A 27,319-nucleotide genomic window follows, 5' to 3' on the forward strand; every position below is an offset into this window, starting at 1 on the left:
TTTCAGCCGCTACTTTAACGGCTGCCTTTGCCGTGCTCCTTTTCTCTCTCCCTTCCTACCGCACCATTCAGGGTGGGCTTCTTGTCATTCTAGGCTGAGCTCAATGCCTCAGACTACACTGCCACCCCGCTACTTAACCTATGCTAGGATATGGTAAAGAAAGAAGAGTTAGCAAATAGGATCTCCACCCATAGCGCTGGCCAGCCTATAAGGGTGTAACAGCTCAGCCTACGGCTCAGAAGGTATAGACCAGCCTATACTTTTATCCCCTATTTACCTACTCTGTGATCTGTCCTGACAGTCAAATCATAATTACCTTTGAAAGAGGTTGGAAGTTGAGGAGAAGTGGGCAGTAAACGATAAATGGTCGGGAAAAAGTAGGCAAGCAAGCAGCAAAGGAAGGAGCCAAGTTATCCCGAAGGCCAGCTCAGCCCAACTGGCGTTTGCTAGCCCGCTTTTCAGGACCACAAGGCCTGGCCAGGTGAGCTCACAAGCACCGGACGGGTGCCGCATCACTGCCCTTTTGTGACACAGGGCCACACAGGGATGTGTCCCCTCGAGGCCACACAGCTGCCACGGCCTGGGCACCCTTGGCCTGGTGCGGCCAGCTGGGAAGGGTCTTTCCAAAATCCTGCTGGAAGGAGCCAGACGTGGGACCTGTGGCCGAGCTGGGGGACAAGGAGCAGCCCTGAACCAGCCTCAGGATCTGTGGCAAACCAGCCTTCAAATCAGCTCTTCGCAGCAGGACGTTGCCCAGGAGTAACTATGAGTGTTGCTGTTCTCCCTCCAGAAGCATGGCACGCACCAAGCACAGCCAGAGCTGCGCCTGTGCCAGGAGGAGACTTCAAGCAGAGCCGGGGCTGATGGTGACAGCTCCCAGCAGCTGTCAGGTCAGGCAGATGCAGGTAAGATGGCAGAGAGGGGACACCGACTGATGGCCACTTGTCTTGCAGGAACAGCATTTAACAGCAGAAGGGAGGCAGGGCCCATGATGTCAAAAAGCGCATCGGACCGCTTCCAAGATAACATCTACCACAAAAACACAGAGCCAGAGAGAGGCAGTGGGAGGTGTTGGGGAGAGGCGAGGGCAGGGGGAGATGGGAGACAGAGATGGATGGGAAAAAGCCGGAGTGTTGGCAGTAAGGACGCTTCTGCTGTGCAGGTGCTTGTGATGTCACTGGTGCCTGAGGAGCTGATAGGGCAGGAGCGGGCAGGTGTGAGCAGCCATCAAGGGGACTGCTTAGAAGGGGAAATGCCTGAGCAGCAGAACGTTCCTGCGAGCCCGGGAGCTGTGAGCCTGGCGATCAGAAGCATCCCTGAAACGTGCAGCTGGCCGCTTTGTAGCACAGCTAGGGACCGAGAATCCAGGCACCTCCAGATCATCTCGGAAGTGACACTCTGTCTGTTACGTTATTCTTCCCCCTTTGGGCTCACTTTTGGTGTGGGTTAGGTTTATGCACCCACCTCTGGGATGGCTGGGGCCCCTCTGGGATCGCTTTGTCCTCCCCTCTGGGATGATGCTTTGGCCCTTTCTGGAATCTAATTCACTCTATACCAGTATTATATCTCCATATAAGTAATCCATCATCGGTATATCTGCTGCTCTTTCGAGGATAAGTTCCCTGCCTAGTGACAACTTTGTAGTAACCTGGCTGTTGCTGTTCTCTTGCTTATTCCTAAAAGATTGGTTGTTGCTATATGATTGCTTGCTGCTTTTACTGACTGCTGCCATCCTATTGATTGATGCTCTGCCATTGATTGCTGATAGAAATGGGAAGCAGGTCCATGCCCTGGAGCTCCCCAGGCCTCCTCCCAGGCATCTGCCCCAGTGTTTTGTCCTGCTGTGGAGGGAGCTGAAGTCCTGGGTAGCAGCCCCAGACTGCACCAGGGGAGACACCTGAAGAGTTTGGTGTATGTCGGAGGCACTCTGGAACTCCTCGCAGGGATTTCCCGGGGTCCTTTGGTTTCTTCTGGAGACAAGTGAATTCCCAGGTAGCAGCCCCAGAATCTTCTAAGGTAGCTACCCAAAGAGCATGGTGCATGTTGGGGGCAGGTCCATTCCTGTTTTTACTTCAGGACTTTTCCCATACATCTGACGGAGTGTTTTCATTTTCTTTAGACAGCTGAAGTCCCAGGTAGCTGCAGCACAACTTTCCCCGTTAGGTAGTGGCAGAGTTTTCTTTGTCTTGGAGGCAGGCCATGCCCGATAGCTCTTCGGGAATCCTCGGAGGAATCTCCAGAATGTTTTGGCCTCCCCTGGAGACAGCTGAATTTAGCAGGTAGCCATCCCAGACTTTTCCAAGGTAGTTACCCAAGGTGTTTTGTGTATGGTGGAGGCAGGTCCATGCTCGGTAGACCTCTGGGAGTCCTCCAAGGCAGCATGGGAGTGTTTTGCCTTTCCCTGGAGCCAGCTGAAGTCCTGGATAAAAGACGCATATGACGCCTGTATGGTTACCTGAAAGGTTTTGTTCATGTGGGGGGCAGGTCCATGCCTGGTAGCTCCCTGGGAATTCTCCCAGTCATCTCTAGGAGTGTGTTGGCCTTCCTGGGGACAGCTGAATTTTGCAGGTAGCAGACCCAGATGCTGCAAGGTTGTTAGTTGAAGAGTTTTCTTAAACTTGAATGCAGGTCCATGCCTGGTAGCTTCCCAGGGACCCCTCCCAGGGAAATCCAAGAGTGTTTAGCTTTGTCTGGAGACAGGTGAATTCCCTGGCAGCAGCCCCAGGCTCTTTGAAGGGAGCTATGCAAAGAGCATTGTGTATGTTGGGGGAAGGGCTGTGCTCAGTAGCTGGGTGGGAATTCTCCCAGGCACGTTCAGGATTGTCTTGGCCTCCTCTGGGGAAAGCTGAAGTCCCAGGCAGCGGCCCCAGACTCCTGCACGGTAGCTACCTGAAGCGTTTTGTCCACGTTGGAGGCAGGTGCAAGCCCGGTAGCTCCCTGGGACTTGTCCCAGGCAGCTGCAGAATTTGTTGGTCTTCCCTGGAGAGAGCTGAATTTTGCAGGTAGCAGCCCCTGACTCCTCCAAGGAATCCACTCGGGGAGTGTTTTCACTGTTGGGGCATGGTCCATGCCCTGTAGCTTTCTGGGAGTCCTCCCAGGCAGCTTTGGAGTTTTTTGGCCTTCGCAGGATATAGCTGAAATCTCAGGTATCAGCCCCAGACTCCTCCAGGGAATCCATCTGAGGTGTTTTCTCAATGTTGGAGGCAGGTCCATGCTCTGTACCTTGCTGGGACTCCTGCGAAGCAGCCTGGGAGTGTTTTTTCCTTCCCTGGAGATGGCTGAATTTTCTGGGTAGCAGCCCCAGACTCCTCCTCGGTAGTTACCTGAAAAGTTTTCTTCATGTAGGACTCAGGTGCGTGCCCGGTAGCTCTCCGGGACTCCTCCCAGGCAGCTGCACAAGTGTTTTGGCCTCCTCTGGAGATGGATGAATTCTCCGGCAGGAGCCCGAGACTCTTCAAAGGTAGCTATGCTACTGAGCACTGTGTATGTTGGAGGCAGGTCATGCTCTGTAGTTCCCCGGACCTCTCCCAGGCAGCTCCAGAATGTTTTGGCCTTGTCAGGAGCTGGATGAATTCCTTGGTGAGCAGCCCTGGACTCCTCCAAGGTTGCTAGCACAGGCCTTTTGTCGATACTGGAGGCATGTCCGTGCTTTGTACCTTGCTGGGACTCCTCTCAGGCAGCTTGGGAGTGTTTTGCTGTTCCCTGGATATAGATGAAGTTTCAGGTAGCATCCCCCAAGTCCTCTCTAGTTAGTTACTTGAAGAGCTTTCTTCATACTGAAGGCAGGTCCATGCCCTGCAGCTCCCCAGGACTCCTCTGCAGCATCTCCAGGAGCATTCCTGATTTCTCCTGGAGACCAGGGAATTCCCTGGTAGCAGCCCCAGACTAGTCTAAGGTAACTACCTGAACAGCAATGTGTATGCTGGGGGAAAGTCCATGCCCAGTAGCTCCCCAGGACTCCTCCCAGGCATCTCCTGGATGGTGGTGGACTTGGCAGTGCTAGGTTAACAGTTGGACTTGATGGTCTTAAAGGTCTTTTCCCGCCTAAACAATTCTATGATACTCCAGGGGTGTCTTGGCGTCCAGGGGTGTCTTAGCTGCCCAGCTGCACAGAGGCTTTTCTCCATGGCGCTGACGTAGCACTGGACCTCGTCTGGTGTGGAAGTCTCGGTCTCATGCCCTTGCCACTGACAAGTGCAGATCATCTTGTGTACTCAGGAGCCCTTGTTTTATGATTCTGTGATTTTTCTGAGGAAGGTTTCTTAGCTCTGCTGCAGGAGATGGGTACAATTTGAATCAGGTAGATGTGTTTCAGATGCGGTGTTTCTTCACGGGCACTTCTGGCTTGGGGGTAGAAGGAGAACATGGTTATCCTGACCCAGTAGATTCTGTGTTCCCTCTTGTGGTTTTCCCTCTGAGGAGGATCAGGTGATGAAGCAAGAGACGTGTTTTCATCATAGGCGGTTAGCAGCTAGGCTGTCAGTGTCTTTCTATTGCGTTTGCCTTGTCACCACTGACTCAGCCAGGAGCCGTTTGTTCTTCTTCATGTTGAGACCTCGTGGTCTGACACCTTCTGAGGGGCATGCCATTTTAGGAGTCCTTCCCAAGGAGGGCAGCAGGGGTCGCAGAGCACGTGACCTCAGAGGGCCAATGGAGACAACCGATGCCCATTTTCTGTTGGGGTGTAGTTTTTCCTTGTTTACTTCACAGAAGTCCCCATGTTGCTGCACATTCTTTGGATCAAGTTTACCCTACTGCATCATCAGGTGTAGGCATGACTTTTAAAGCTCAGCCAACCCCAACACATGTCATTGCTCATGCTTTTGCTTTCCATAGCTGCACTCAGAAGAGCTTGGAGAGCGTGGAATAGAGGTGGATGCCAGACAGATGCGCCTCCTTAAGAGACTCCCCCCACTTCACTCTCCACCCTGGCAGAGCCAGGAGGAGCCCTGGCCAGCAAGCAGAAGGAGAGGTATGAGGCAAAGCCAGGCTCCAAAGCCCTGTTGCAAGGCATCGCATGTGCAAAATCACTTTCTGATGCAAAACCAGGGTAGATGCACGTAGGAACTCCGCAGTTCATGATTTCCAAGTAGTCAGGGGCTGATACGGGCGATACCCCATTAGCAGTCAACAGAAAAGGCAAGGCTGCTTCTTTATAATGATATTTATTTATATTAATATAATGTTGTTTATAATAAAAATTGTCAGCATTATCACGATAATAATGATCCACCTTTAAAATGATAATTATTCACTGTTCATCAACCTTTTCCTTTACATTTGTGGCTGGGCGGAGTGTTTTTTGCTTTCAAACAATGCCAGTTTGAGAACTAACATTTCTGGTCAGCTGTAGTTTTCTTGTTGGGTTTTGGGTTGGTTTGGGGAGTTTGATTGTGTGTTGTTTTTGTTTTTCCTGAGAAGAGCTGCTTTTGAATTGCTGTGAATTCAGTGGCTGGTTTGCAGCAGTAGAGCATGGAGGAGGAATCCGTATTGAAATAAAAGTGTTTTGGCTGGCAAGACAAAGAGGTGCCAGTTTGGAGAGTCCTTCTGCATCGTTCTGAAGGATTACCAGAGCAAGGCAGCAAGGAGTCTACATTGGAAACTCGATGTTCCTGTTGCTTAACTCCAGAGCGATTGCTGAGGTTGAGGGGGCTCTGGCCCTCTTTTTTCCAAACTGGAGAGAATTCAGTTTCAGGGAGGGGCTGTTTGGCAGTTTTACTAGTATAGGGCCACGATCCATGTGGGGGCTGGGGCCAGCTTGGGGCTGGGGGCTGTTTCTGCCCCGTGGGCTTGGCCTGGTGCTGCCAGCTGGGAAGGGGCTTTCCAAAATCCTGCTGGAAGGAGGCAGATGTGGGACCTGTGGACAGGGAGCACCCCTGGACCAGCCGCAGGACCTGCTGCCAAGCTGCATTCAGATCAGCTCTTCCCAGCAGGACACTGCCCAGGAGTGACTGTGAGTGTTGCTGTTCTCCCTCCGGAAGCATGGCACGCCCCAAGCACAGCCAGAGCTGCGCCTGTGCCAGGAGAAGCCTTTAAGCAGAGCCGGGGCTGATGGTGAGAGCTCCCCAGCAGCTGTCCAGGTCAGAGAGATGCAGGTAAGATGGCAGAGAGGGGACACTGAGTGGTTGTCACTTCTCTTGCAGGAACAGCGTTTTTAACAGCAGGAGGGAGGCAGGACGAAAGGGCCCATGATGTCAAAAAGCACATCAAACAACTGGTGCAGTCATGATGAGAGCAGAAGGAGATGAGAAGGAGATGCAGGTGACCCGTCTGGGACAATGCTTGCGAGGTAACATCTGCCACCCGAACCCAGGGCCAGAGAGAGGCAGTGGGAGGTGGTGGAGTGGGTGAGGAAGGTGCCTGGGAGAGGGAGAGCAGGGGGAGGTGGGAGACCGAGATGGAGATGGAGGGGGAAAAGCCGGGGTGTTGGCAGTGAGGACGCTTCTCCTGTGGAGGGGCTTGTGAGGTCACTGGTGCCTGAGGAGCTGATAGGGCAGGAGCAGGCCCCTGGCTTGAGCAGGTGCTTGTGATGTCACTGGTGCCTGAGGAGCTGATAGGCCAGGAGCAGGCAGGTGTGAGCAGCCATCAAGGGGACTGCTTAGAAGGGGAAATGCCTGAGCAGCAGAACGTTCCTGCGAGCCTGGGAGCTGTGAGCCTGGCGATCAGAAGCATCCCTGAGACGTGCAGCTGGCCGCTTTGCAGCACAGCTAGGGACCGAGAATCCAGGCACCTCCAGATCATCTCGGGAAGTGAGACTCTGTCTGTTACGTTATTCTTCCCCCTTTGGGCTCACTTTTGGTGTGGGTTAGGTTTATGCACCCACCTCTGGGATGGCTGGGTCCCCTCTGGGATCGCTTTGTCCTCCCCTCTGGGATGATGCTTTGGCCCTTTCTGGAATCTAATTCACTCTGTACCAGTATTATATCTCCATATAAGTAATCCATCATCGGTATATCTGCTGCTCTTTCGAGGATAAGTTCTCTGCCTAATGACAACTTTGTAGTAACCTGGCTGTTGCTGTTCTCTTACTTATTCCTAAAAGATTGGTTGTTGCTATACGATTGCTTGCTGCTTTTATTGACTGCTGCCATCCTATTGATTGATGCTCTGCCATTGATTGCTGATAGAAATGGGAAGCAGGTCCATGCCCTGGAGCTCCCCAGGCCTCCTCCCAGGCATCTGCCCCAGTGTTTTGTCCTGCTGTGGAGGGAGCTGAAGTCCTGGGTAGCAGCCCCAGACTGCACCAGGGGAGACACCTGAAGAGTTTGGTGTATGTCGGAGGCACTCTGGAACTCCTAGTGCAGGGATTTCCCGGGGTCCTTTGGTTTCTTCTGGAGACAAGTGAATTCCCAGGTAGCAGCCCCAGAATCTTCTAAGGTAGCTACCCAAAGAGCATGGTGCATGTTGGGGGCAGGTCCATGCCTGTTTTTACTTCAGGACTTTTCCCATACATCTGACGGAGTGTTTTCATTTTCTTTACACACACCTGAAGTCCCAGGTAGCTGCAGCACAACTTTCCCCGTTAGTTAGTGGCAGAGTTTTCCTTGTCTTGGAGGCAGGCCATGCCCGATAGCTCCTCGGGAATCCTCGGAGGAATCTCCAGAATGTTTTGGCCTCCCCTGGAGACAGCTGAATTTAGCAGGTAGCCGTCCCAGACTTTTCCAAGGTAGTTACCCAAGGCGTTTTGTGTATGGTGGAGGCAGGCCCATGCTCGGTAGACCTCTGGGAGTCCTCCAAGGCAGCATGGGAGTGTTTTGCCTTTCCCTGGAGCCAGCTGAAGTCCTGGATAGAAGATGCATGTGACACCTGTATGGTTACCTGAAAGGTTTTGTTCATGTGGGGGGCAGGTCCATGCCTGGTAGCTCCCTGGGAATTCTCCCAGTCATCTCTAGGAGTGTGTTGGCCTTCCTGGGGACAGCTGAATTTTGCAGGTAGCAGACCCAGACGCTGCAAGGTTGTTAGTTGAAGAGTTTTCTTAAACTTGAAGGCAGGTCCATGCCTGGTAGCTTCCCAGGGACCCCTCCCAGGGAAATCCAAGAGTGTTTAGCTTTGTCTGGAGACAGGTGAATTCCCTGGCAGCAGCCCCAGGCTCTTTGAAGGGAGCTACGCAAAGAGCATTGTGTATGTTGGGGGAAGGGCTGTGCTCAGTAGCTGGGTGGGAATTCTCCCAGGCACGTTCAGGATTGTCTTGGCCTCCTCTGGGGAAAGCTGAAGTCCCAGGCAGCAGCCCCAGACTCCTGCACAGTAGCTACCCGAAGCGTTTTGTCCACGTTGGAGGCAGGTGCGAGCCGGTAGCTCCCTGGGACTTGTCCCAGGCAGCTGCAGAATTTGTTGGTCTTCCCTGGAGAGAGCTGAATTTTGCAGGTAGCAGCCCCAGACTCCTCCAAGGAATCCACTCAGGGAGTGTTTTCACTGCTGGGGGATGGTCCATGCCCTGTAGCTTTCTGGGAGTCCTCCCAGGCAGCTTTGGAGTTTTTTGGCCTTCGCAGGATATAGCTGAAATCTCAGGTATCAGCCCCAGACTCCTCCAGGGAATCCACCTGAGGTGTTTTCTCAATGTTGGAGGCAGGTCCATGCTCTGTACCTTGCTGGGACTCCTGCGAAGCAGCCTGGGAGTGTTTTTTTCCTTCCCTGGAGATGGCTGAATTTTCTGGGTAGCAGCCCCAGACTCCTCCTCGGTAGTTACCTGAAAAGTTTTCTTCATGTAGGACTCAGGTGCGTGCCCGGTAGCTCCCCGGGACTCCTCCCAGGTGTCTGCACAAGTGTTTTGGCCTCCTCTGGAGATGGATGAATTCTCCGGCAGGAGCCCGAGACTCTTCAAGGTAGCTATGCTACTGAGCACTGTGTATGTTGGAGGCAGGTCATGCTCTGTAGTTCCCCGGGACCTCTCCCAGGCAGCTCCAGAATGTTTTGGCCTTGTCAGGAGCTGGATGAATTCCTTGGTGAGCAGCCCTGGACTCCTCCAAGGTTGCTAGCACAGGCCTTTTGTCGATACTGGAGGCATGTCCGTGCTTTGTACCTTGCTGGGACTCCTCTCAGGCAGCTTGGGAGTGTTTTGCTGTTCCCTGGATATAGATGAAGTTTCAGGTAGCATCCCCCAAGTCCTCTCTAGTTAGTTACTTGAAGAGCTTTCTTCATACTGAAGGCAGGTCCATGCCCTGCAGCTCCCCAGGACTCCTCTGCAGCATCTCCAGGAGCATTCTGATTTCTCCTGGAGACCAGGGAAATTCCCTGGTAGCAGCCCCAGACTAGTCTAAGGTAACTACCTGAACAGCAATGTGTATGCTGGGGGAAAGTCCATGCCCAGTAGCTCCCCAGGACTCCTCCCAGGCATCTCCTGGATGGTGGTGGACTTGGCAGTGCTAGGTTAACAGTTGGACTTGATGGTCTTAAAGGTCTTTTCCCGCCTAAACAATTCTATGATACTCCAGGGGTGTCTTGGCGTCCAGGGGTGTCTTAGCTGCCCAGCTGCACAGAGGCTTTTCTCCATGGCGCTGACGTAGCACTGGACCTCGTCTGGTGTGGAAGTCTCGGTCTCATGCCCTTGCCACTGACAAGTGCAGATCATCTTGTGTACTCAGGAGCCCTTGTTTTATGATTCTGTGATTTTTCTGAGGAAGGTTTCTTAGCTCTGCTGCAGGAGATGGGTACAATTTGAATCAGGTAGATGTGTTTCAGATGCGGTGTTTCTTCACGGGCACTTCTGGCAGGGGTAGAAGGAGAACATGGTTATCCTGACCCAGTAGATTCTGTGTTCCCTCTTGTGGTTTTCCCTCTGAGGAGGATCAGGTGATGAAGCAAGAGACGTGTTTTCATCATAGGCGGTTAGCAGCTAGGCTGTCAGTGTCTTTCTATTGCGTTTGCCTTGCCACCACTGACTCAGCCAGGAGCCGTTTGTTCTTCTTCATGTTGAGACCTCGTGGTCTGACACCTTCTGAGGGGCATGCCATTTTAGGAGTCCTTCCCAAGGAGGGCAGCAGGGGTCGCAGAGCACAGTGACCTCAGAGGGCCAATGGAGACAACCGATGCCCATTTTCTGTTGGGGTGTAGTTTTTCCTTGTTTACTTCACAGAAGTCCCCATGTTGCTGCACATTCTTTGGATCAAGTTTACCCTACTGCATCATCAGGTGTAGGCATGACTTTTAAAGCTCAGCCAACCCCAACACATGTCATTGCTCATGCTTTTGCTTTCCATAGCTGCACTCAGAAGAGCTTGGAGAGCGTGGAATAGAGGTGGATGCCAGACAGATGCGCCTCCTTAAGAGACCCCCACTTCACTCTCCACCCTGGCAGAGCCAGGAGGAGCCCTGGCCAGCAAGCAGAAGGAGAGGTATGAGGCAAAGCCAGGCTCCAAAGCCCTGTTGCAAGGCATCGCATGTGCAAAATCACTTTCTGATGCAAAACCAGGGTAGATGCACGTAGGAACTCCGCAGTTCATGATTTCCAAGTAGTCAGGGGCTGATACGGGCGATACCCCATTAGCAGTCAACAGAAAAGGCAAGGCTGCTTCTTTATAATGATATTTATTTATATTAATATAATGTTGTTTATAATAAAAATTGTCAGCATTATCACGATAATAATGATCCACCTTTAAAATGATAATTATTCACTGTTCATCAACCTTTTCCTTTACATTTGTGGCTGGGCAGAGTGTTTTTTGCTTTCAAACAATGCCAGTTTGAGAACTAACATTTCTGGTCAGCTGTAGTTTTCTTGTTGGGTTTTGGGTTGGTTTGGGGAGTTTGATTGTGTGTTGTTTTTGTTTTTCCTGAGAAGAGCTGCTTTTGAATTGCTGTGAATTCAGTGGCTGGTTTGCAGCAGTAGAGCATGGAGGAGGAATCCGTATTGAAATAAAAGTGTTTTGGCTGGCAAGACAAAGAGGTGCCAGTTTGGAGAGTCCTTCTGCATCGTTCTGAAGGATTACCAGAGCAAGGCAGCAAGGAGTCTACATTGGAAACTCGATGTTCCTGTTGCTTAACTCCAGAGCCGATTGCTGAGGTTGAGGGGGCTCTGGCCCTCTTTTTTCCAAACTGGAGAGAATTCAGTTCGAGGGAGAGCCTCTTTGGCAGTTTTAGTAGTTTAGGGCCAGAGTCCATTTGGGGGCTGGGGCCCTTGGGGCTGGGGGCTGTTTCTGCCCCGTGGGCTTGGCCTGGTGCTGCCAGCTGGGAAGGGGCTTTCCAAAATCCTGCTGGAAGGAGGCAGATGTGGGACCTGTGGACAGGGAGCACCCCTGGACCAGCCGCAGGACCTGCTGCCAAGCTGCATTCAGATCAGCTCTTCCCAGCAGGACACTGCCCAGGAGTGACTGTGAGTGTTGCTGTTCTCCCTCCGGAAGCATGGCACGCCCCAAGCACAGCCAGAGCTGCGCCTGTGCCAGGAGAAGCCTTTAAGCAGAGCCGGGGCTGATGGTGACAGCTCCCAGCAGCTGTCCAGGTCAGAGAGATGCAGGTAAGATGGCAGAGAGGGGACACTGAGTGGTTGTCACTTCTCTTGCAGGAACAGCGTTTAACAGCAGGAGGGAGGCAGGACGAAAGGGCCCATGATGTCAAAAAGCACATCAAACAACTGGTGCAGTCATGATGAGAGCAGAAGGAGATGAGAAGGAGATGCAGGTGACCCGTCTGGGACAATGCTTGCGAGGTAACATCTGCCACCCGAGACCCAGGGCCAGAGAGAGGCAGTGGGAGGTGGTGGAGTGGGTGAGGAAGGTGCCTGGGAGAGGGGAGAGCAGGGGGAGGTGGGAGACCGAGATGGAGATGGAGGGGGAAAAGCCGGGGTGTTGGCAGTGAGGACGCTTCTCCTGTGGAGGGGCTTGTGAGGTCACTGGTGCCTGAGGAGCTGATAGGGCAGGAGCAGGCCCCTGGCTTGAGCAGGTGCTTGTGATGTCACTGGTGCCTGAGGAGCTGATAGGCCAGGAGCAGGCAGGTGTGAGCAGCCATCAAGGGGACTGCTTAGAAGGGGAAATGCCTGAGCAGCAGAACGTTCCTGCGAGCCTGGGAGCTGTGAGCCTGGCGATCAGAAGCATCCCTGAGACGTGCAGCTGGCCGCTTTGCAGCACAGCTAGGGACCGAGAATCCAGGCACCTCCAGATCATCTCGGAAGTGAGACTCTGTCTGTTACGTTATTCTTCCCCCTTTGGGCTCACTTTTGGTGTGGGTTAGGTTTATGCACCCACCTCTGGGATGGCTGGGTCCCCTCTGGGATCGCTTTGTCCTCCCCTCTGGGATGATGCTTTGGCCCTTTCTGGAATCTAATTCACTCTGTACCAGTATTATATCTCCATATAAGTAATCCATCATCAGTATATCTGCTGCTCTTTCGAGGATAAGTTCTCTGCCTAATGACAACTTTGTAGTAACCTGGCTGTTGCTGTTCTCTTACTTATTCCTAAAAGATTGGTTGTTGCTATACGATTGCTTGCTGCTTTTATTGACTGCTGCCATCCTATTGATTGATGCTCTGCCATTGATTGCTGATAGAAATGGGAAGCAGGTCCATGCCCTGGAGCTCCCCAGGCCTCCTCCCAGGCATCTGCCCCAGTGTTTTGTCCTGCTGTGGAGGGAGCTGAAGTCCTGGGTAGCAGCCCCAGACTGCACCAGGGGAGACACCTGAAGAGTTTGGTGTATGTCGGAGGCACTCTGGAACTCCTTGCAGGGATTTCCCGGGGTCCTTTGGTTTCTTCTGGAGACAAGTGAATTCCCAGGTAGCAGCCCCAGAATCTTCTAAGGTAGCTACCCAAAGAGCATGGTGCATGTTGGGGGCAGGTCCATGCCTGTTTTTACTTCAGGACTTTTCCCATACATCTGACGGAGTGTTTTCATTTTCTTTACACACACCTGAAGTCCCAGGTAGCTGCAGCACAACTTTCCCCGTTAGTTAGTGGCAGAGTTTTCCTTGTCTTGGAGGCAGGCCATGCCCGATAGCTCCTCGGGAATCCTCGGAGGAATCTCCAGAATGTTTTGGCCTCCCCTGGAGACAGCTGAATTTAGCAGGTAGCCATCCCAGACTTTTCCAAGGTAGTTACCCAAGGTGTTTTGTGTATGGTGGAGGCAGGCCCATGCTCGGTAGACCTCTGGGAGTCCTCCAAGGCAGCATGGGAGTGTTTTGCCTTTCCCTGGAGCCAGCTGAAGTCCTGGATAGAAGATGCATGTGACACCTGTATGGTTACCTGAAAGGTTTTGTTCATGTGGGGGGCAGGTCCATGCCTGGTAGCTCCCTGGGAATTCTCCCAGTCATCTCTAGGAGTGTGTTGGCCTTCCTGGGGACAGCTGAATTTTGCAGGTAGCAGACCCAGACGCTGCAAGGTTGTTAGTTGAAGAGTTTTCTTAAACTTGAAGGCAGGTCCATGCCTGGTAGCTTCCCAGGGACCCCTCCCAGGGAAATCCAAGAGTGTTTAGCTTTGTCTGGAGACAGGTGAATTCCCTGGCAGCAGCCCCAGGCTCTTTGAAGGGAGCTACGCAAAGAGCATTGTGTATGTTGGGGGAAGGGCTGTGCTCAGTAGCTGGGTGGGAATTCTCCCAGGCACGTTCAGGATTGTCTTGGCCTCCTCTGGGGAAAGCTGAAGTCCCAGGCAGCAGCCCCAGACTCCTGCACAGTAGCTACCCGAAGCGTTTTGTCCACGTTGGAGGCAGGTGCAAGCCCGGTAGCTCCCTGGGACTTGTCCCAGGCAGCTGCAGAATTTGTTGGTCTTCCCTGGAGAGAGCTGAATTTTGCAGGTAGCAGCCCCAGACTCCTCCAAGGAATCCACTCAGGGAGTGTTTTCACTGCTGGGGGATGGTCCATGCCCTGTAGCTTTCTGGGAGTCCTCCCAGGCAGCTTTGGAGTTTTTTGGCCTTCGCAGGATATAGCTGAAATCTCAGGTATCAGCCCCAGACTCCTCCAGGGAATCCACCTGAGGTGTTTTCTCAATGTTGGAGGCAGGTCCATGCTCTGTACCTTGCTGGGACTCCTGCGAAGCAGCCTGGGAGTGTTTTTTCCTTCCCTGGAGATGGCTGAATTTTCTGGGTAGCAGCCCCAGACTCTTGCTCGGTAGTTACCTGAAAAGTTTTCTTCATGTAGGACTCAGGTGCGTGCCCGGTAGCTCCCCGGGACTCCTCCCAGGTGTCTGCACAAGTGTTTTGGCCTCCTCTGGAGATGGATGAATTCTCCGGCAGGAGCCCGAGACTCTTCAAAGGTAGCTATGCTACTGAGCACTGTGTATGTTGGAGGCAGGTCATGCTCTGTAGTTCCCCGGGACCTCTCCCAGGCAGCTCCAGAATGTTTTGGCCTTGTCAGGAGCTGGATGAATTCCTTGGTGAGCAGCCCTGGACTCCTCCAAGGTTGCTAGCACAGGCATTTTGTCGATACTGGAGGCATGTCCGTGCTTTGTACCTTGCTGGGACTCCTCTCAGGCAGCTTGGGAGTGTTTTGCTGTTCCCTGGCTATAGATGAAGTTTCAGGTAGCATCCCCCAAGTCCTCTCTAGTTAGTTACTTGAAGAGCTTTCTTCATACTGAAGGCAGGTCCATGCCCTGCAGCTCCCCAGGACTCCTCTGCAGCATCTCCAGGAGCATTCTGATTTCTCCTGGAGACCAGGGAATTCCCTGGTAGCAGCCCCAGACTAGTCTAAGGTAACTACCTGAACAGCAATGTGTATGCTGGGGGAAAGTCCATGCCCAGTAGCTCCCCAGGACTCCTCCCAGGCATCTCCTGGATGGTGGTGGACTTGGCAGTGCTAGGTTAACAGTTGGACTTGATGGTCTTAAAGGTCTTTTCCCGCCTAAACAATTCTATGATACTCCAGGGGTGTCTTGGCGTCCAGGGGTGTCTTAGCTGCCCAGCTGCACAGAGGCTTTTCTCCATGGCGCTGACGTAGCACTGGACCTCGTCTGGTGTGGAAGTCTCGGTCTCATGCCCTTGCCACTGACAAGTGCAGATCATCTTGTGTACTCAGGAGCCCTTGTTTTATGATTCTGTGATTTTTCTGAGGAAGGTTTCTTAGCTCTGCTGCAGGAGATGGGTACAATTTGAATCAGGTAGATGTGTTTCAGATGCGGTGTTTCTTCACGGGCACTTCTGGCAGGGGTAGAAGGAGAACATGGTTATCCTGACCCAGTAGATTCTGTGTTCCCTCTTGTGGTTTTCCCTCTGAGGAGGATCAGGTGATGAAGCAAGAGACGTGTTTTCATCATAGGTGGTTAGCAGCTAGGCTGTCAGTGTCTTTCTATTGCGTTTGCCTTGACACCACTGACTCAGCCAGGAGCCGTTTGTTCTTCTTCATGTTGAGACCTCGTGGTCTGACACCTTCTGAGGGGCATGCCATTTTAGGAGTCCTTCCCAAGGAGGGCAGCAGGGGTCGCAGAGCACGTGACCTCAGAGGGCCAATGGAGACAACCGATGCCCATTTTCTGTTGGGGTGTAGTTTTTCCTTGTTTACTTCACAGAAGTCCCCATGTTGCTGCACATTCTTTGGATCAAGTTTACCCTACTGCATCATCAGGTGTAGGCATGACTTTTAAAGCTCAGCCAACCCCAACACATGTCATTGCTCATGCTTTTGCTTTCCATAGCTGCACTCAGAAGAGCTTGGAGAGCGTGGAATAGAGGTGGATGCCAGACAGATGCGCCTCCTTAAGAGACCCCCACTTCACTCTCCACCCTGGCAGAGCCAGGAGGAGCCCTGGCCAGCAAGCAGAAGGAGAGGTATGAGGCAAAGCCAGGCTCCAAAGCCCTGTTGCAAGGCATCGCATGTGCAAAATCACTTTCTGATGCAAAACCAGGGTAGATGCACGTAGGAACTCCGCAGTTCATGATTTCCAAGTAGTCAGGGGCTGATACGGGCGATACCCCATTAGCAGTCAACAGAAAAGGCAAGGCTGCTTCTTTATAATGATATTTATTTATATTAATATAATGTTGTTTATAATAAAAATTGTCAGCATTATCACGATAATAATGATCCACCTTTAAAATGATAATTATTCACTGTTCATCAACCTTTTCCTTTACATTTGTGGCTGGGCGGAGTGTTTTTTGCTTTCAAACAATGCCAGTTTGAGAACTAACATTTCTGGTCAGCTGTAGTTTTCTTGTTGGGTTTTGGGTTGGTTTGGGGAGTTTGATTGTGTGTTGTTTTTGTTTTTCCTGAGAAGAGCTGCTTTTGAATTGCTGTGAATTCAGTGGCTGGTTTGCAGCAGTAGAGCATGGAGGAGGAATCCGTATTGAAATAAAAGTGTTTTGGCTGGCAAGACAAAGAGGTGCCAGTTTGGAGAGTCCTTCTGCATCGTTCTGAAGGATTACCAGAGCAAGGCAGCAAGGAGTCTACATTGGAAACTCGATGTTCCTGTTGCTTAACTCCAGAGCGATTGCTGAGGTTGAGGGGGCTCTGGCCCTCTTTTTTCCAAACTGGAGAGAATTCAGTTCGAGGGAGAGCCTCTTTGGCAGTTTTAGTAGTTTAGGGCCAGAGTCCATTTGGGGGCTGGGGCCCTTGGGGCTGGGGGCTGTTTCTGCCCCGTGGGCTTGGCCTGGTGCTGCCAGCTGGGAAGGGGCTTTCCAAAATCCTGCTGGAAGGAGGCAGATGTGGGACCTGTGGACAGGGAGCACCCCTGGACCAGCCGCAGGACCTGCTGCCAAGCTGCATTCAGATCAGCTCTTCCCAGCAGGACACTGCCCAGGAGTGACTGTGAGTGTTGCTGTTCTCCCTCCGGAAGCATGGCACGCCCCAAGCACAGCCAGAGCTGCGCCTGTGCCAGGAGAAGCCTTTAAGCAGAGCCGGGGCTGATGGTGACAGCTCCCAGCAGCTGTCCAGGTCAGAGAGATGCAGGTAAGATGGCAGAGAGGGGACACTGAGTGGTTGTCACTTCTCTTGCAGGAACAGCGTTTAACAGCAGGAGGGAGGCAGGACGAAAGGGCCCATGATGTCAAAAAGCACATCAAACAACTGGTGCAGTCATGATGAGAGCAGAAGGAGATGAGAAGGAGATGCAGGTGACCCGTCTGGGACAATGCTTGCGAGGTAACATCTGCCACCCGAACCCAGGGCCAGAGAGAGGCAGTGGGAGGTGGTGGAGTGGGTGAGGAAGGTGCCTGGGAGAGGGGAGAGCAGGGGGAGGTGGGAGACCGAGATGGAGATGGAGGGGGAAAAGCCGGGGTGTTGGCAGTGAGGACGCTTCTCCTGTGGAGGGGCTTGTGAGGTCACTGGTGCCTGAGGAGCTGATAGGGCAGGAGCAGGCCCCTGGCTTGAGCAGGTGCTTGTGATGTCACTGGTGCCTGAGGAGCTGATAGGCCAGGAGCAGGCAGGTGTGAGCAGCCATCAAGGGGACTGCTTAGAAGGGGAAATGCCTGAGCAGCAGAACGTTCCTGCGAGCCTGGGAGCTGTGAGCCTGGCGATCAGAAGCATCCCTGAGACGTGCAGCTGGCCGCTTTGCAGCACAGCTAGGGACCGAGAATCCAGGCACCTCCAGATCATCTCGGAAGTGAGACTCTGTCTGTTACGTTATTCTTCCCCCTTTGGGCTCACTTTTGGTGTGGGTTAGGTTTATGCACCCACCTCTGGGATGGCTGGGTCCCCTCTGGGATCGCTTTGTCCTCCCCTCTGGGATGATGCTTTGGCCCTTTCTGGAATCTAATTCACTCTGTACCAGTATTATATCTCCATATAAGTAATCCATCATCGGTATATCTGCTGCTCTTTCGAGGATAAGTTCTCTGCCTAATGACAACTTTTTAATAACCTGGCTGTTGCTGTTCTGTTACTTATTCCTAAAAGATTGGTTGTTGCTATACGATTGCTTGCTGCTTTTACTGACTGCTGCCATCCTATTGATTGATGCTCTGCCATTGATTGCTGATAGAAATGGGAAGCAGGTCCATGCCCTGGAGCTCCCCAGGCCTCCTCCCAGGCATCTGCCCCAGTGTTTTGTCCTGCTGTGGAGGGAGCTGAAGTCCTGGGTAGCAGCCCCAGACTGCACCAGGGGAGACACCTGAAGAGTTTGGTGTATGTCGGAGGCACTCTGGAACTCCTCGCAGGGATTTCCCGGGGTCCTTTGGTTTCTTCTGGAGACAAGTGAATTCCCAGGTAGCAGCCCCAGAATCTTCTAAGGTAGCTACCCAAAGAGCATGGTGCATGTTGGGGGCAGGTCCATGCCTGTTTTTACTTCAGGACTTTTCCCATACATCTGACGGAGTGTTTTCATTTTCTTTACACACACCTGAAGTCCCAGGTAGCTGCAGCACAACTTTCCCCGTTAGTTAGTGGCAGAGTTTTCCTTGTCTTGGAGGCAGGCCATGCCCGATAGCTCCTCGGGAATCCTCGGAGGAATCTCCAGAATGTTTTGGCCTCCCCTGGAGACAGCTGAATTTAGCAGGTAGCCATCCCAGACTTTTCCAAGGTAGTTACCCAAGGTGTTTTGTGTATGGTGGAGGCAGGCCCATGCTCGGTAGACCTCTGGGAGTCCTCCAAGGCAGCATGGGAGTGTTTTGCCTTTCCCTGGAGCCAGCTGAAGTCCTGGATAGAAGATGCATGTGACACCTGTATGGTTACCTGAAAGGTTTTGTTCATGTGGGGGGCAGGTCCATGCCTGGTAGCTCCCTGGGAATTCTCCCAGTCATCTCTAGGAGTGTGTTGGCCTTCCTGGGGACAGCTGAATTTTGCAGGTAGCAGACCCAGACGCTGCAAGGTTGTTAGTTGAAGAGTTTTCTTAAACTTGAAGGCAGGTCCATGCCTGGTAGCTTCCCAGGGACCCCTCCCAGGGAAATCCAAGAGTGTTTAGCTTTGTCTGGAGACAGGTGAATTCCCTGGCAGCAGCCCCAGGCTCTTTGAAGGGAGCTACGCAAAGAGCATTGTGTATGTTGGGGGAAGGGCTGTGCTCAGTAGCTGGGTGGGAATTCTCCCAGGCACGTTCAGGATTGTCTTGGCCTCCTCTGGGGAAAGCTGAAGTCCCAGGCAGCAGCCCCAGACTCCTGCACGGTAGCTACCCGAAGCGTTTTGTCCACGTTGGAGGCAGGTGCAAGCCCGGTAGCTCCCTGGGACTTGTCCCAGGCAGCTGCAGAATTTGTTGGTCTTCCCTGGAGAGAGCTGAATTTTGCAGGTAGCAGCCCCAGACTCCTCCAAGGAATCCACTCAGGGAGTGTTTTCACTGCTGGGGGATGGTCCATGCCCTGTAGCTTTCTGGGAGTCCTCCCAGGCAGCTTTGGAGTTTTTTGGCCTTCGCAGGATATAGCTGAAATCTCAGGTATCAGCCCCAGACTCCTCCAGGGAATCCACCTGAGGTGTTTTCTCAATGTTGGAGGCAGGTCCATGCTCTGTACCTTGCTGGGACTCCTGCGAAGCAGCCTGGGAGTGTTTTTTCCTTCCCTGGAGATGGCTGAATTTTCTGGGTAGCAGCCCCAGACTCTTGCTCGGTAGTTACCTGAAAAGTTTTCTTCATGTAGGACTCAGGTGCGTGCCCGGTAGCTCCCCAGGACTCCTCCCAGGTGTCTGCACAAGTGTTTTGGCCTCCTCTGGAGATGGATGAATTCTCCGGCAGGAGCCCGAGACTCTTCAAAGGTAGCTATGCTACTGAGCACTGTGTATGTTGGAGGCAGGTCATGCTCTGTAGCTCCCCGGGACCTCTCCCAGGCAGCTCCAGAATGTTTTGGCCTTGTCAGGAGCTGGATGAATTCCTTGGTGAGCAGCCCTGGACTCTTCCAAGGTTGCTAGCACAGGCATTTTGTCGATACTGGAGGCATGTCCGTGCTTTGTACCTTGCTGGGACTCCTCTCAGGCAGCTTGGGAGTGTTTTGCTGTTCCCTGGCTATAGATGAAGTTTCAGGTAGCATCCCCCAAGTCCTCTCTAGTTAGTTACTTGAAGAGCTTTCTTCATACTGAAGGCAGGTCCATGCCCTGCAGCTCCCCAGGACTCCTCTCCGGCATCTCCAGGAGCATTCTGATTTCTCCTGGAGACCAGGGAATTCCCTGGTAGCAGCCCCAGACTAGTCTAAGGTAACTACCTGAACAGCAATGTGTATGCTGGGGGAAAGTCCACGCCCAGTAGCTCCCCAGGACTCCTCCCAGGCATCTCCTGGATGGTGGTGGACTTGGCAGTGCTAGGTTAACAGTTGGACTTGATGGTCTTAAGGGTCTTTTCCCGCCTAAACAATTCTATGATACTCCAGGGGTGTCTTGGCGTCCAGGGGTGTCTTAGCTGCCCAGCTGCACAGAGGCTTTTCTCCATGGCACTGACGTAGCACTGGACCTCGTCTGGTGTGGAAGTCTCGGTCTCATGCCCTTGCCACTGACAAGTGCAGATCATCCTGTGTACTCAGGAGCCCTTGTTTTATGATTCTGTGATTTTTCTGAGGAAGGTTTCTTAGCTCTGCTGCAGGAGATGGGTACAATTTGAATCAGGTAGATGTGTTTCAGATGCGGTGTTTCTTCAAGGGCACTTCTGGCAGGGGTAGAAAGAGAACATGGTTATCCTGACCCAGTAGATTCTGTGTTCCCTCTTGTGGTTTTCCCTCTGAGGAGGATCAGAAAGGATGAAGCAAGAGACATGTTTTCATCATAGGTGGTTAGCAGCTAGGCTGTCAGTGTCTTTCTATTGCATTTGCCTTGTCACCACTGACTCAGCCAGGAGCCGTTTGTTCTTCTTCATGTTGAGACCTCGTGGTCTGACACCTTCTGAGGGGCATGCCATTTTAGGAGTCCTTCCCAAGGAGGGCAGCAGGGGTCGCAGAGCACGTGACCTCAGAGGGCCAATGGAGACAACCGATGCCCATTTTCTGTTGGGGTGTAGTTTTTCCTTGTTTACTTCACAGAAGTCCCCATGTTGCTGCACATTCTTTGGATCAAGTTTACCCTACTGCATCATCAGGTGTAGGCATGACTTTTAAAGCTCAGCCAACCCCAACACATGTCATTGCTCATGCTTTTGCTTTCCATAGCTGCACTCAGAAGAGCTTGGAGAGCGTGGAATAGAGGTGGATGCCAGACAGATGCGCCTCCTTAAGAGACCCCCACTTCACTCTCCACCCTGGCAGAGCCAGGAGGAGCCCTGGCCAGCAAGCAGAAGGAGAGGTATGAGGCAAAGCCAGGCTCCAAAGCCCTGTTGCAAGGCATCGCATGTGCAAAATCACTTTCTGATGCAAAACCAGGGTAGATGCACGTAGGAACTCCGCAGTTCATGATTTCCAAGTAGTCAGGGGCTGATACGGGCGATACCCCATTAGCAGTCAACAGAAAAGGCAAGGCTGCTTCTTTATAATGATATTTATTTATATTAATATAATGTTGTTTATAATAAAAATTGTCAGCATTATCACGATAATAATGATCCACCTTTAAAATGATAATTATTCACTGTTCATCAACCTTTTCCTTTACATTTGTGGCTGGGCAGAGTGTTTTTTGCTTTCAAACAATGCCAGTTTGAGAACTAACATTTCTGGTCAGCTGTAGTTTTCTTGTTGGGTTTTGGGTTGGTTTGGGGAGTTTGATTGTGTGTTGTTTTTGTTTTTCCTGAGAAGAGCTGCTTTTGAATTGCTGTGAATTCAGTGGCTGGTTTGCAGCAGTAGAGCATGGAGGAGGAATCCGTATTGAAATAAAAGTGTTTTGGCTGGCAAGACAAAGAGGTGCCAGTTTGGAGAGTCCTTCTGCATCGTTCTGAAGGATTACCAGAGCAAGGCAGCAAGGAGTCTACATTGGAAACTCGATGTTCCTGTTGCTTAACTCCAGAGCGATTGCTGAGGTTGAGGGGGCTCTGGCCCTCTTTTTTCCAAACTGGAGAGAATTCAGTTCGAGGGAGAGCCTCTTTGGCAGTTTTAGTAGTTTAGGGCCAGAGTCCATTTGGGGGCTGGGGCCCTTGGGGCTGGGGGCTGTTTCTGCCCCGTGGGCTTGGCCTGGTGCTGCCAGCTGGGAAGGGGCTTTCCAAAATCCTGCTGGAAGGAGGCAGATGTGGGACCTGTGGACAGGGAGCACCCCTGGACCAGCCGCAGGACCTGCTGCCAAGCTGCATTCAGATCAGCTCTTCCCAGCAGGACACTGCCCAGGAGTGACTGTGAGTGTTGCTGTTCTCCCTCCGGAAGCATGGCACGCCCCAAGCACAGCCAGAGCTGCGCCTGTGCCAGGAGAAGCCTTTAAGCAGAGCCGGGGCTGATGGTGACAGCTCCCAGCAGCTGTCCAGGTCAGAGAGATGCAGGTAAGATGGCAGAGAGGGGACACTGAGTGGTTGTCACTTCTCTTGCAGGAACAGCGTTTAACAGCAGGAGGGAGGCAGGACGAAAGGGCCCATGATGTCAAAAAGCACATCAAACAACTGGTGCAGTCATGATGAGAGCAGAAGGAGATGAGAAGGAGATGCAGGTGACCCGTCTGGGACAATGCTTGCGAGGTAACATCTGCCACCCGAACCCAGGGCCAGAGAGAGGCAGTGGGAGGTGGTGGAGTGGGTGAGGAAGGTGCCTGGGAGAGGGGAGAGCAGGGGGAGGTGGGAGACCGAGATGGAGATGGAGGGGGAAAAGCCGGGGTGTTGGCAGTGAGGACGCTTCTCCTGTGGAGGGGCTTGTGAGGTCACTGGTGCCTGAGGAGCTGATAGGGCAGGAGCAGGCCCCTGGCTTGAGCAGGTGCTTGTGATGTCACTGGTGCCTGAGGAGCTGATAGGCCAGGAGCAGGCAGGTGTGAGCAGCCATCAAGGGGACTGCTTAGAAGGGGAAATGCCTGAGCAACAGAACGTTCCTGCGAGCCTGGGAGCTGTGAGCCTGGCGATCAGAAGCATCCCTGAGACGTGCAGCTGGCCGCTTTGCAGCACAGCTAGGGACCGAGAATCCAGGCACCTCCAGATCATCTCGGAAGTGAGACTCTGTCTGTTACGTTATTCTTCCCCCTTTGGGCTCACTTTTGGAGTGGGTTAGGTTTATGCACCCACCTCTGGGATGGCTGGGTCCCCTCTGGGATCGCTTTGTCCTCCCCTCTGGGATGATGCTTTGGCCCTTTCTGGAATCTAATTCACTCTGTACCAGTATTATATCTCCATATAAGTAATCCATCATCAGTATATCTGCTGCTCTTTCGAGGATAAGTTCTCTGCCTAGTGACAACTTTGTAGTAACCTGGCTGTTGCTGTTCTCTTACTTATTCCTAAAAGATTGGTTGTTGCTATACGATTGCTTGCTGCTTTTATTGACTGCTGCCATCCTATTGATTGATGCTCTGCCATTGATTGCTGATAGAAATGGGAAGCAGGTCCATGCCCTGGAGCTCCCCAGGCCTCCTCCCAGGCATCTGCCCCAGTGTTTTGTCCTGCTGTGGAGGGAGCTGAAGTCCTGGGTAGCAGCCCCAGACTGCACCAGGGGAGACACCTGAAGAGTTTGGTGTATGTCGGAGGCACTCTGGAACTCCTCGCAGGGATTTCCCGGGGTCCTTTGGTTTCTTCTGGAGACAAGTGAATTCCCAGGTAGCAGCCCCAGAATCTTCTAAGGTAGCTACCCAAAGAGCATGGTGCATGTTGGGGGCAGGTCCATGCCTGTTTTTACTTCAGGACTTTTCCCATACATCTGACGGAGTGTTTTCATTTTCTTTACACACACCTGAAGTCCCAGGTAGCTGCAGCACAACTTTCCCCGTTAGTTAGTGGCAGAGTTTTCCTTGTCTTGGAGGCAGGCCATGCCCGATAGCTCCTCGGGAATCCTCGGAGGAATCTCCAGAATGTTTTGGCCTCCCCTGGAGACAGCTGAATTTAGCAGGTAGCCATCCCAGACTTTTCCAAGGTAGTTACCCAAGGTGTTTTGTGTATGGTGGAGGCAGGCCCATGCTCGGTAGACCTCTGGGAGTCCTCCAAGGCAGCATGGGAGTGTTTTGCCTTTCCCTGGAGCCAGCTGAAGTCCTGGATAGAAGATGCATGTGACACCTGTATGGTTACCTGAAAGGTTTTGTTCATGTGGGGGGCAGGTCCATGCCTGGTAGCTCCCTGGGAATTCTCCCAGTCATCTCTAGGAGTGTGTTGGCCTTCCTGGGGACAGCTGAATTTTGCAGGTAGCAGACCCAGACGCTGCAAGGTTGTTAGTTGAAGAGTTTTCTTAAACTTGAAGGCAGGTCCATGCCTGGTAGCTTCCCAGGGACCCCTCCCAGGGAAATCCAAGAGTGTTTAGCTTTGTCTGGAGACAGGTGAATTCCCTGGCAGCAGCTCCAGGCTCTTTGAAGGGAGCTACGCAAAGAGCATTGTGTATGTTGGGGGAAGGGCTGTGCTCAGTAGCTGGGTGGGAATTCTCCCAGGCACGTTCAGGATTGTCTTGGCCTCCTCTGGGGAAAGCTGAAGTCCCAGGCAGCAGCCCCAGACTCCTGCACAGTAGCTACCCGAAGCGTTTTGTCCACGTTGGAGGCAGGTGCAAGCCCGGTAGCTCCCTGGGACTTGTCCCAGGCAGCTGCAGAGTTTGTTGGTCTTCCCTGGAGAGAGCTGAATTTTGCAGGTAGCAGCCCCAGACTCCTCCAAGGAATCCACTCAGGGAGTGTTTTCACTGCTGGGGGATGGTCCATGCCCTGTAGCTTTCTGGGAGTCCTCCCAGGCAGCTTTGGAGTTTTTTGGCCTTCGCAGGATATAGCTGAAATCTCAGGTATCAGCCCCAGACTCCTCCAGGGAATCCACCTGAGGTGTTTTCTCAATGTTGGAGGCAGGTCCATGCTCTGTACCTTGCTGGGACTCCTGCGAAGCAGCCTGGGAGTGTTTTTTCCTTCCCTGGAGATGGCTGAATTTTCTGGGTAGCAGCCCCAGACTCTTGCTCGGTAGTTACCTGAAAAGTTTTCTTCATGTAGGACTCAGGTGCGTGCCCGGTAGCTCCCCGGGACTCCTCCCAGGTGTCTGCACAAGTGTTTTGGCCTCCTCTGGAGACGGATGAATTCTCCGGCAGGAGCCCGAGACTCTTCAAAGGTAGCTATGCTACTGAGCACTGTGTATGTTGGAGGCAGGTCATGCTCTGTAGTTCCCCGGGACCTCTCCCAGGCAGCTCCAGAATGTTTTGGCCTTGTCAGGAGCTGGATGAATTCCTTGGTGAGCAGCCCTGGACTCCTCCAAGGTTGCTAGCACAGGCATTTTGTCGATACTGGAGGCATGTCCGTGCTTTGTACCTTGCTGGGACTCCTCTCAGGCAGCTTGGGAGTGTTTTGCTGTTCCCTGGCTATAGATGAAGTTTCAGGTAGCATCCCCCAAGTCCTCTCTAGTTAGTTACTTGAAGAGCTTTCTTCATACTGAAGGCAGGTCCATGCCCTGCAGCTCCCCAGGACTTCTCTGCAGCATCTCCAGGAGCATTCTGATTTCTCCTGGAGACCAGGGAATTCCCTGGTAGCAGCCCCAGACTAGTCTAAGGTAACTACCTGAACAGCAATGTGTATGCTGGGGGAAAGTCCACGCCCAGTAGCTCCCCAGGACTCCTCCCAGGCATCTCCTGGATGGTGGTGGACTTGGCAGTGCTAGGTTAACAGTTGGACTTGATGGTCTTAAAGGTCTTTTCCCGCCTAAACAATTCTATGATTCTCCAGGGGTGTCTTGGCGTCCAGGGGTGTCTTAGCTGCCCAGCTGCACAGAGGCTTTTCTCCATGGCGCTGACGTAGCACTGGACCTCGTCTGGTGTGGAAGTCTCGGTCTCATGCCCTTGCCACTGACAAGTGCAGATCATCTTGTGTACTCAGGAGCCCTTGTTTTATGATTCTGTGATTTTTCTGAGGAAGGTTTCTTAGCTCTGCTGCAGGAGATGGGTACAATTTGAATCAGGTAGATGTGTTTCAGATGCGGTGTTTCTTCACGGGCACTTCTGGCAGGGGTAGAAGGAGAACATGGTTATCCTGACCCAGTAGATTCTGTGTTCCCTCTTGTGGTTTTCCCTCTGAGGAGGATCAGAAAGGATGAAGCAAGAGACGTGTTTTCATCATAGGTGGCTAGCAGCTAGGCTGTCAGTGTCTTTCTATTGCATTTGCCTTGCCACCACTGACTCAGCCAGGAGCCGTTTGTTCTTCTTCATGTTGAGACCTCGTGGTCTGACACCTTCTGAGGGGCATGCCATTTTAGGAGTCCTTCCCAAGGAGGGCAGCAGGGGTCGCAGAGCACGTGACCTCAGAGGGCCAATGGAGACAACCGATGCCCATTTTCTGTTGGGGTGTAGTTTTTCCTTGTTTACTTCACAGAAGTCCCCATGTTGCTGCACATTCTTTGGATCAAGTTTACCCTACTGCATCATCAGGTGTAGGCATGACTTTTAAAGCTCAGCCAACCCCAACACATGTCATTGCTCATGCTTTTGCTTTCCATAGCTGCACTCAGAAGAGCTTGGAGAGCGTGGAATAGAGGTGGATGCCAGACAGATGCGCCTCCTTAAGAGACCCCCACTTCGCTCTCCACCCTGGCAGAGCCAGGAGGAGCCCTGGCCAGCAAGCAGAAGGAGAGGTATGAGGCAAAGCCAGGCTCCAAAGCCCTGTTGCAAGGCATCGCATGTGCAAAATCACTTTCTGATGCAAAACCAGGGTAGATGCACGTAGGAACTCCGCAGTTCATGATTTCCAAGTAGTCAGGGGCTGATACGGGCGATACCCCATTAGCAGTCAACAGAAAAGGCAAGGCTGCTTCTTTATAGTGATATTTATTTATATTAATATAATGTTGTTTATAATAAAAATTGTCAGCATTATCACGATAATAATGATCCACCTTTAAAATGATAATTATTCACTGTTCATCAACCTTTTCCTTTACATTTGTGGCTGGGCAGAGTGTTTTTTGCTTTCAAACAATGCCAGTTTGAGAACTAACATTTCTGGTCAGCTGTAGTTTTCTTGTTGGGTTTTGGGTTGGTTTGGGGAGTTTGATTGTGTGTTGTTTTTGTTTTTCCTGAGAAGAGCTGCTTTTGAATTGCTGTGAATTCAGTGGCTGGTTTGCAGCAGTAGAGCATGGAGGAGGAATCCGTATTGAAATAAAAGTGTTTTGGCTGGCAAGACAAAGAGGTGCCAGTTTGGAGAGTCCTTCTGCATCGTTCTGAAGGATTACCAGAGCAAGGCAGCAAGGAGTCTACATTGGAAACTCGATGTTCCTGTTGCTTAACTCCAGAGCGATTGCTGAGGTTGAGGGGGCTCTGGCCCTCTTTTTTCCAAACTGGAGAGAATTCAGTTCGAGGGAGAGCCTCTTTGGCAGTTTTAGTAGTTTAGGGCCAGAGTCCATTTGGGGGCTGGGGCCCTTGGGGCTGGGGGCTGTTTCTGCCCCGTGGGCTTGGCCTGGTGCTGCCAGCTGGGAAGGGGCTTTCCAAAATCCTGCTGGAAGGAGGCAGATGTGGGACCTGTGGACAGGGAGCACCCCTGGACCAGCCGCAGGACCTGCTGCCA

General features: G+C 52.4%; 1 long non-coding RNA gene across 1 annotated transcript; it reads left to right on the top strand.

The window, feature by feature from the left end:
• The first annotated feature begins 6,182 nt into the window (after positions 1–6,182).
• LOC148050682 (uncharacterized) lies at positions 6,183–26,325 on the top strand. Its single transcript, XR_015700876.1, has 8 exons — positions 6,183–6,289; positions 10,199–10,331; positions 11,501–11,644; positions 15,552–15,684; positions 16,853–16,996; positions 20,905–21,037; positions 22,206–22,349; positions 26,258–26,325. It is a non-coding gene; the product is annotated as an uncharacterized LOC148050682 (long non-coding RNA).
• The last annotated feature ends 994 nt before the right edge of the window (positions 26,326–27,319 follow it).

Source organism: Nipponia nippon, unplaced genomic scaffold (genome assembly GCF_047370975.1).
Source record: "Nipponia nippon isolate SJK-2023a ecotype South Korea unplaced genomic scaffold, ASM4737097v1 scaffold_74, whole genome shotgun sequence".
Lineage (NCBI taxonomy): Eukaryota > Metazoa > Chordata > Aves > Pelecaniformes > Threskiornithidae > Nipponia > Nipponia nippon.